Raw genomic sequence first — 10,918 nt, 5'->3', positions numbered from 1 at the left:
CGCAGTGACATCCCTCTAATATAAACGGAGTGAAACTTTCGGCTCTAAGTGAGTCATGTCTTTCTCTAATTGAATACTGCACACAAAAAAGGTACATTTCATAAACACATAAGGAAGTGGGGGAAACTCAATACATAACTTTCTCATCAAGTAAATAGCGACTTGTTTTTGAAAAATAATGGTAACATGTCTGTTAATTAATGAAAGTTGTAGGGGATAGGCGAAGGTTTATAAAACGTTTTGACTTTGTGGTCCCACACACGTCTCGTAGTCTCCCATGACATTCTTTGTTATTGTTCTTTTTATCTTCTCAGCTAAATTATTTAATACAGTTCGCGGTAAAGAGGTCACAATGAAAATCGCGAACAGATAAACATCGCGAAAATATCTGCATTTACAGTAATAGGCAGTCTTGTGTTAAATACGGGTAAGGTATGGTTTTGACATTACTTTTATAATGTGAGATCCTCTTCTAAAGAGGAAATTGCTGTGTCATGATGAACCATTTAACTAGTAACAGTATTGCTTCATCTACATTGTTTTTCTTATGTCTAAAGAAGAACCTAAAATATGTAAGCCAAAACAATGGTTGTGAGTCCGTGAAACCCTGGATATCAAGCATCATCAACCATCTATATTGGTCTGTAGTGTCAACACAAGACGACAACACGAACCTGGCGCTGAACAAGTGGAAGTCAGTTCCGGACCACCTTAACAGCAGCCATAACAGTTTTTCAAAAAATTACTTATTCGACAGGGAATTTACAATGCAGGGAATCTCTGTTACACCATTAGACTCTTGAGAGGGACCGGCAAACACCACTGCTATCTTCATTTGATACAATTGAACCTCAATGACCATTATCATTATGATAATGGTCTTTTGCTGAGGTCTGTGTCACGTAAGTGACAAGAAAACAAAGTATTGTGATGTAGTAATAATGCAATCACTGACATGTTTTAAAGGTACAATGGTGTGCGTTGAGCTGGAAAAGGTTGTGTACAATCCAAAGCTCTGCAAGGGTATCAAGTACCTGTCTCATGAATATCAGACATCCTCCCTAGAGGCATTTTATAGCCTCATTATACGCTTTGCCCCGAAGACGTATGTATTCTTCCATTCTGAAATAAGTTGCAGGTAATCATTAAAGTTAAGTAAAAATACATTGCAGAGAAATACATCTGGTTTTGTTATCGTTCTTTAGTGTGTCTGTGTATTTGTCTGTGTTATTCTCCGGAGTTACATGAAGTAAACGTCAAGAGTTACTAGACGTAATTTATCAAGCTTGTGACAATTGAACCTGAAATTTAAGAGTTACTACTACACCACGGGGATATATAGTTTTTCTCTGTCTGGTTGTGCAGTCAAATTGTAACCAGAGTGACAAGAACTGAACCACAAACACAAGTAATTTTATTTTTTAGTCGAAACATTCATTGAGTCTTTTTATGTTTTATGTTGCTGCTCTACTACGATGAAAAAAACGAAAAGGCCCCCAGAGAACCAGAGGCAATGGGGGAAACAATGCATACTATTTCATTGCCAAGGAACAAAGAGGAGGGCTACATTCTCTGGAAAATTCTAGAGAAGCCATCTTTCAGCATGTCTGATAGCGATATGAGTTCCAGTGTTAGTGATTTTTTTTGCAGGGGAAATATATCATTTGCAATCAGAATGCCGTTCATAATTTATAATGATAGTATTTCTTTTTTTCCCTTTTATCAAAATCCTGCAGATAAGTCTCATACTATTGATAGAATAATTGCATGTTAAATCTGCAGACAATCTATAGAATAAGCTATGACATACTGGAAGTAGATACAATTTTTATTTTGAGGGATGTGTCATCGTTTAATTAGTGGTCTGATATAGCGGCAGATCGGATATTATAAAGTAGGATAAGTGAGATTCGGTACCTAACTTTTGTTAGGCACAATAAAGTTACGATCAGAATTCATATCGAATCCAGCTTTGCGTGTGCACGTGTCGCCTTGTACACAACCCTACTTTAGACTTTAGCCAGGTGTCCTACCTATACTACTGGTTGTGTCTGTAACGGACAACAGTTGTCTTTGCTACATTTATTTGTGATTGTTACCATTTATGCTGTTTAGTGTTGACTACTTCGTAAGATAATGCGCAGTACCACATCCTTACGATACTTTTTGCTTCACACAAGGCTAAACGTCTGTGTCCTTGCAGCCAGACCGATTTGGAACAGAGAGCAAGGATGTGAATTTCTGCTGCTATTTTTAATTCATTTTTTCGATGACCCCGCTTGCGTTAAACAATGGTCTCGTCACAGTGAACTTATAGCAACTGATCTCATTGCTAATAGGGCTCACGTCGCATCTATGAACAAAGAGCGCCATACGTCACGCTTTCCTTTCTCTATTTCTGTCTCTTGATCTTAGTCGATCCTGTGCCAAACCAAATGGGTGGTTTCTTTTTCTGATCTTTTATACACTTCTTTGAAACAGATCCCAAGCAAACCAGCGGGAAGGAAAGCACCGTGATGAGGGCGTGGGGGATCAATTGTTGGAGGACCCTAGCTGAGAGTCCAGATTTTAGAACATACATTGTGTATATTGTGTAAAAAGTTTTCTACTTGGGCTGATTAGTTAGCCGATAGAACTGGGATGGGGGGGGGGGGGTGCATTTGACTAGCAGTTAATGTAAATGAAGTAACCGACAATTAAGCAGATGTTTAATCGTAACGTTTCCTGACTTGCCTTGTTTCTCTGACAGCTAACGTCTCGTTACTTCACAATTGGGTCTTTGGGGAGAAATATATGAACTTGTAAAGAATGACTTAAAAGAGGAAACATTTTTTCTCATTCCAGATAGAGAACGTGTGGCATCAGATGAAGTGTTACATACGAAAGAACGTCAAGCCAAGAAATCAAGATCAGTTGGCAGAGGCTGCATTACATTTTGGACCTGCCGCGTGACACAAGAGAAGTGTTGCCGCCACATTGAGCGTCTGTCTTCATACTAGAAGCAATGACCGACGCTAACGTCTGACTATGGAAGGACGTACAGCACATAGCACAGCTGTGAGGAAGACGGTCACGAAACGTATGCGTGGATAAAGAATTGGACGAATGCTAATGCGAAAATGTTATTGCTGTGTAAAAAATTAGAGCCTTATCTTTAACACCCAAAAGTGGTCACAATGGCCAAGTTGCCCTTATGTAGAGACGGTTTTCATAGTTGTACATGGTTCACTGTAACCAGTAGGGTGAAAAAAGAATGAGGTAGACAGGAAACAGATGAAGATGTTAACGATATAATTTCTCACAGCTCCGTTCTTGGACCATCGTATCAAAGTGTAGTTGATTGACTTATTACAAGGAGACGCTCGATGCCGATAAGGTATTTCCTCCATCCAAATATTTTCAACAACCTACAAAACTGCCGACACTACAAGTCATATCGACGGTCAAGTATTTTTGGCGGGTATTGGGCATTGAGAAAGTGACCACTCATAGATCACATGGTAGAACAAGATGTGTCTAAATAATAAGCAGATCTGTGCAATCTAATAATATGCTGTGTTTTCCCAGGAAGCGGTCAACTGAAGGTAGAAATAAGTATGGCCAGAAAAAGAGGTAGAACCCAAGGACTGTCAGGGAATTCAAGTTGTTAGGAAGTACTCTTTGGTGTATACGCAGAGTACTCTGTACAAATAAAGACAATGGAGCAAGAATGGCGGTTGATTACGAGTGATAGAAGGAGCGAACCTTGCAACATACCCTTGACAACAAATCTCCATGTACGCCGTCGTAACTGATTGATTTCCATTTAAACTGTACACTACAACGTTTTCTAATAAATGTCTTCTATCCACCTAAATATCACGATCGAGTAGTCAGAGTACACGGATGACAACAAAGAAGACAGTATCGGAATAGAAAATAAATGCTTTGAAATGAATAGAAATCAAATGCTCTGAACAACGGCAAAAACAGCACCCAAAACCAAAATAGTTGAAGTCTGTATAGTATCAAGCTGGTGACAATACCACGTCAAGTCGTCAACAGAATAAACCGAATTGTTTATCCAACCACTAGTTTCACCGATAAGCCAAAAAATCAGACAGCCTTGCGCCATAACATGCCACACAGAGACAGAAGGCGGTCGGAATGAAAGTGAGATTTTGCTGCAGATGTATCAGGTTACGACCATTCCCGCGGATTCGACGAAAACACACGTGTACAGTTAGAGGCGTCGATACTGTTCCAAGATCTGGTTACCAACGTTCCCGCGCGCGGGAAATAGAGCTGATGCAATGATAAACAAATCAAAGTCAGTCTTGCTGCCAAGTTAGTCTTTGATTGCAATATAAGAAAATATGGATAAGTAATATGGATAATGATTGTGATGTATGATCTGATACTTCTAGAATTGTACTTAACGTTAACCAGAGGTAGAGAAATGACCCATGGTTGCTCCCCCCTGTCTAGTACATCCTCAGACGATGTTGTTTGTATCGTCTGTCCCATTCTTATGGCGGGAAAAATTCTGCCAATCATCCATGGGATGAATGCTGATTGGCTGTTCAAAAACGCTATCTTCTTAACGCAGTTTCTCGTGCCTGGTTGCGCACTGAGACTGAAGCCTGGCTGCTTTGTCTTTTTTTACGAGAAAATATTGAACACTTATATCTGTACTTATATTTGAAGTTGAGTATTAGAGCTGTTTGGTATGACAGTCGCCGTTCTATCTTGGATTGTAAACATTTACAGGGTGTCTGTGCTCGGAAGCTTTTAACCTATGGTGATCTCAGGCGGTAGCGCGGGAAAACTTGTAACCTGATATCCTCTTGCATAAAGCGGCAGGCCCAAATCTACCGCAGCAGTTGTGCTCATTTTTGACGTAAGGCTTGCCCGAGGGCTTATTGCAAGCGACAATTGAGAAGTTAAAACAATGTGTCCGTGTTATACCACTCTTATATTCTATATTCATTACTGTTTGGCTTGTCGTTCTTAACTTTTCGCGGAGATGTAACCTTGTGTACCCGCGCCTTGTCTATACATATTGAGGGTGCACAGGTTCTTATCAGACTGTTGATCAAACTATTTTCTTTCCTTCCGGTGCTTCGATGGCCAGAGGGTCCTGATTCTGAGGAGTATATGTGGCCTTGACTAGTCGAACAGTAGGAAACTCCGGGCCCAGCGACGGCTTGCCTGATTTTGGGTAGTGGACTGGGGCTGATTATGGGTGTTAATATGGTTCATGAGTACTCGGTAGATTCCAGCTGGAACAGTTGATAATCTAATCAGTTTTCAGGTTAGAGCGAGTCCACAAATCCACTCTCTCTAAGAAAACTTAACATCTGCTATGTTGCCCAAATCTAAAAGCGCAATATAGGGTATTGACCCTGCAGTACTACAATAAATAGTAGTTTGAAAGCATGCCGTTGCTTGTAGCCACTGCACAGCTCACTACTAACAATGTCCAGCATATGATGTTTGATTTGCACCTAAAGTACAATTGACGATGGCCACAATATTGTGATTTTTTTAAAATATAAAAGGTGAAATATTTTTTGGATCGCTTCCAAAGGCGAGAATATATGGGTTTAAGCTTCTATTTATTGTAGCAACCATCTACTGCCGTTGCTATAGCCACTAGTTTGCCGTCCTTCACTAGATCCTGGGATGCCTCTGGCACGCAGGGCCTTCCACAGGGAAGGTATGAGGACAGCTGCAGAGTCAAAGGCAGCTTTCAGATTCACATACGCAACATACAGGGTTTTTTCTCAGCGAGTATCCTGTCTTCTGCAGATCTACCGCCATGCATCAGACACTGATGCTTGAGAACGCTTTATTGATTGACTAGTCCCTCTAATCCCTCAATATTTTCATTATTCCTCTCATACTCTGATAACCAACATTTCTAAAGGTAAAACAAATAAGGCTACGACGGGCCACTTAATGCCTGGTTTTAAAGGGTTGTGACAAGTAACCTAGGTTGATTTTTAAAGTAGGTATTTTAGTGTAAAGAATGACTCCAATTTGATAAAGATTCCCCGGAACTCAACATATTCAATGTCTATCAAACTTTTGTCAAACTCTTCTCGCAATCAGTCATAAATGAGACATTCTACACTCTCCTTTTTACAACATTCAATACTTTAAAATTTTACACACTCTCACAATTAGGAGCAGATGGATTTAAGGCTACATCCGAGGCTATGTTGTTGGAAGTGGCTTGTAGCTCTGGACGATGTTAGCTTTAAGGACATGATATCCTTTCTTTGTGTAACCTTACTGCAATCAGTAATGAATATGAGACATTTTCCTTTTCACAACATTCGCTTATTTCAAATTTCACAGACAATTCTACAAAAAATAAACATAAATCATGTACTTAGAATCTTTACAGCTTTGCTTACAAACCCTTATTACATTCACTTGTCTGAGTCTCATTTTTGTGAATTGAAAGAACAAAACGATGATAAGAAGTACAGTATTGTTGATGTAAGTGGAGATAAAATAGAGCAGACATCAGCCCGTCTGTCTTAGCTCTGCGTAGCCGCTCGGTCTGTTCACCGTTGACCCCAGATACACCAGTGGCCTAGTGTCGTTCGTACCGGATGGGTGTTCCGTCGGTCTGTAGGGGAGGGCCTAGTGTTATCGGCGTAAGTTCCCTGCCGAACTCGTACGCCAAAAGTACTATTTTCTATTGACTAAGGGTGAGGTGCAGTGCCTTGCACCTCTTCTCTGCAAGCGTCGTTTTCCCCGCCAAGGCGTCATCGATCAGTTCTCTCGATTTGGGATGGGCAACGAGGTGCCTCTTCATAAGGCCGGCGGCCCTTGCCCTGTCCAGAACAGTTCTGAGTTCCGTAAGCGTATAAATTCGGTTCACCACCTTGTTCTTTCGGTCCCTCTTGAGGTAGCCTACTGTGAATATGTAGTCGTGTCCGTTTGCCGTCATATTCAGGCCTATTACACCGTCCACCAGTGTACCAAGCATGTGGGAGAACCACGGTTGTTCTCCCCTCTGCTGCTTGTCTTTCTTTAGAGCCGTGATTTCCCCCGTGGACTTCACGGGGAGAGTCTTTACTCCCACGAGCGTGTCTTAGTCCTTTGTGCAACCGTTCTCTATAAAGAACTCGAGCTGGCGCATGACGATCGGCCTCGTAAAGTCGGACAGTGGCTGTGGCGGGCTGGTTTTCTTGGTTGGCGCTACCTGTAGCTTGGCGAAGCGGTCCACTAAGCCATGGCGGTACAGGTTGCGTAGTCTGGGGAGGCCCGAGACGTGACTGTGCTAAGTCTAGGAAAGCGTCCGCCATCCTGGTTGGCATCCCCGCCATGCTCTTGACCTCCTCCCTCAGCGCCACGTCTACCTACGTTAAATCTTAAAAATCGACGTTTGCTATCCGCATTGGGTACATTAACTTTGGGATTACATAGGTCTTTATGTAGTCCAGTTTCTGTGGGAACATTATCTAGTCCAGTTTTCCTCCTTTCTGTATCGGGCGCAGCCCCTCCTGTAGGGTGAGTCTAATAGGTATCTTAGGCGCGAGCCATCCATCCTGTTGCCCTTAAATCACCGTACGATTGGGGCTTGTTCACCGTTGCTCCCAGATACACCACTGGGTTACCGTCGGCCGTCTTTCCACAATGGACCTCGCCGCTTTCCAGTCGCAGCGGCGGGTCGAGCACGATCGGGCGGAGCTTCTGCTTCGTAAAATTATACGCCATCGACAGTGTCTTATCGGCACTGATTGTGAGGTTGAGTGACTGGAACCTCAGTTCCAGCCACCGGGCCATGCGTTCTATTCCTGAACGGGTGCTGCTAGTAAGCGCTACGTCGTCTGCAAAGTCATGGTGGGACAAGGGTATCGTCGTGTCCGGGAGTTTGATTTCGTCCTGCGCTAGCTATAGGTGAGATGTTGTCGCCCCGTAGCGCTATTTTACTTAATATATTTGCGGACGCGATAGCAGCCGTTTCTTCCCTTGTCATACACTGATAATATAACATAAGTGACGGAGGCACATCAGTCGATATCTTACAGTGTGTATTAGTGTCCTTAGCTTTCGCCATCTCCTCTTCTCGATCTGGAACTAGTTGGTTGCTTGTAAAGGTGGGATGCTCGCAAACCGCTAAGCTTGTCCTTCGAGGTTTCCTTCCCTCCTTCAGGACACGATCCCGATCATGAAAGTTGATAAATCTAAATAGTTGATGAGGGTTGAGTCGGGATTTTGTAAGCTACGATAACCGATAAACCTCCACTATATAGTGATAGAGTCAGTACCATATCAAGCTCTCCTAAGAGGTCTTTGTGGAGTATTTCTGATTTCATCCTTGTGACAAGGTAGGCCTCTACAATGATCATAACCAATTTCTTTGAGAAGCATTGTGCAAGCAATTTCAATTTGACCGGCTCACGTCGTCATATTTTGTAACTCTTTAATAAACTGCAAGATTCCGTTGTCTTTGTACTCAGTGGTATCGTAAAGCGTCTTTTATGTTAGCGACTTAAATGATCAGGGTGCTGTGGCAAACTTTTACTTCGCTCATGTTACCTTGGATGCTTGTTGTTTAGGTTTGTAGAAAAGTTACGAGTTCCTCTGGGTGTTTGACTCGGTTGCAGCATTTGCTGTTTCCTTCCTGCAGTTAAAAAAAAATGTTCTATTTTGCTGTTGTCTTTTTTGCAGTTGGGCCTAAATGGAATTGGTAGTCACTTGGGATATATCGAACGTGTGGTGGTCATTCGCTCCAGCTATGGGCTTCCATTTCTGCTTCATCCCGTCTTATTTGCGCAGAGCCAGCTTCCACCATTCTGGCTATAGTTCCACTGGAGGATTTCCATACCGGCTTTTGTAAGTCCAGATGTAGCAATACCCATTAGATGCAGGAGAGGGTTGACAGATAGTGGTCTCTGGTAAACCCTGTAATTTAACCTCTCTCATTGTATCCCCCCCTCACTTATCTTCGCACAGAGGACCTCCCTAATGGAAATTCTTTCAGAGGGTATTGTCCCACTGTATGACCCCCCCCCCACCATAAGTTCACGGATGAGCTCTCCACGTAAGCAGCCGAGTGATAGGCATGGGGTGGGGGTCAATTTGGGGAGAGGCAGCGTCGTCCAGGTGTTGGATGGGAGGTAGAGGTTGTAAAAGCCTCCGTCCTTCGTCGTCCGTGCAAAGGACACAAACCGCCCGTGTCTCTGGGGCATCTCCAAGACATCTTAAAGGATGGAAAGTGTCCCAGAGACAAGGGTGTGTCCAGTGCGAGGGTTTGGTGGTGTTCACTGCTGCATCTCCTCAGTGGCGGGTGTTGGGGACTGAGAGGACGACACGACGTGGACGTTGGCCTTGGTTGACTTGCCACCGACGCTCAGATCCACCTTAAACAGCTCATCGGTGAGGCACATGTGTTCGATATCCAGGCTTCCCAAGTAGATGGTGTTCCTGGAGAAAGCTCTGGATACCGCTCCTCGCCGTGTTGATTGGACTGGCTCTTCTGGTCCCCACGCACCACTGACGAAGGCCTCTTGTGTTCACCGTAGAAATTCATTGACCTATTCTTTGGGATTTTGATGCAAACCTTCTACTAAAAGTCTAAGCAAACCGTTTATCAAAAGTAGTCAGACAAAAAAGACTTAAGAGTTAAGATGATTTAATTAATTCACTGAACCAAGATCAATTTACATAGTTAGAATAAGAAATAACTTGAATAGTGATGACAAAGAAAGACTGACCGGAGTCCGTGTTATTAATAATATGGCAATTGTATATTTTTTTGGTCCGTGCCTTGGGGCTATCAAGTTTTTGGTATTGACAATACAATTCAAAGTAGGTAAAGAAATATATTACAAGTGTCACATGTCATGATATGTTATTTGCTCACATGATCAACATCTGTGTAATCTTGCCATTAATTTCTTGTACAATGCATATTCCTTTCATAGTCTATTGAACATAAAGAATCAAACTGCAAGAGCTAACATCGGTGGTTGCAGTAAAATATGCATAAAACAACACATATATACTTACTGCCATATTGCGTCGTCCTTTGTGGTGTCCACAAGGAGGATGTTCGGCTCCTCGGCCAACAACACCAATATGTAGCGACTGGTGTTGCCATCGGGGTCAAGCCATGAACCCACACTAGGGAATGCCCCTCCCCCGGCACAGGAACATGACCCCCTTCCCCCATCTTTTTCAGTGCACGCTTCTCCAACCCTGACAGCAGGGGCAGGCATCTGAACCCGGCCTCTGCTATGTTTTTACTATGCTTCACGTTGGCTTGTTTAGGTCTCGCGACAGAAATCTCGCGATATCCTACCCAAAGACATTCGACAGAATCATCTTCTAAATCAGTGAGTAAAACCTAACTGACATTCGTAAAGTCTAAAAAGCTCAAGTTTAGTAAGAGTTGTGCATTTGCGCGGCCGCTCCTATAGCTAAGAGCGCCACCTATCTAATTATGCATAAGAGAGGTCCAAGGACAGGATGTAGATCTATTGCGTTTGGCAGAGCCGCCTCCAGCGCGAACAGTAGTGCTCCTAGTCGGAACGCTTGTTGCCACGGGGACAGCATGCCGTTCTGTAGTAGTTATATAGTAACATGTGCTCAGAGGCCTGTTGCGCTCCAAGGCCATCTTGTAGTTCCACTCTATAGCTAGTATCGGCAGTCCGCCGGCCATCTCTGCTGATGGCGTGATGTGCAGATACTCTTTTAGCAGCTGTGCTGGCTGCTGCAGTAGTGTCCCCGCAATGTCGTAAACAACTGGGATGCCCACCGTGTAGGTGTTGGCCCACTTGCTTTGGTTTCCCAAATCCGCCGGTCCGCTTTCACTCGATGGGTAGTCCGTTAGTACCCCCATCTTGTCTCTCAGCAGGTTTATCTCTATCAGCCAACGGAGGCGTTGTCTGACCGGGTTGTAGCTATCCACTGGAAT

Source organism: Branchiostoma lanceolatum, chromosome 8 (assembly GCF_035083965.1).
Source record: "Branchiostoma lanceolatum isolate klBraLanc5 chromosome 8, klBraLanc5.hap2, whole genome shotgun sequence".
Taxonomy (NCBI): Eukaryota; Metazoa; Chordata; class Leptocardii; order Amphioxiformes; family Branchiostomatidae; genus Branchiostoma; species Branchiostoma lanceolatum.
Note: the sequence above shows the minus strand (reverse complement) of the source record.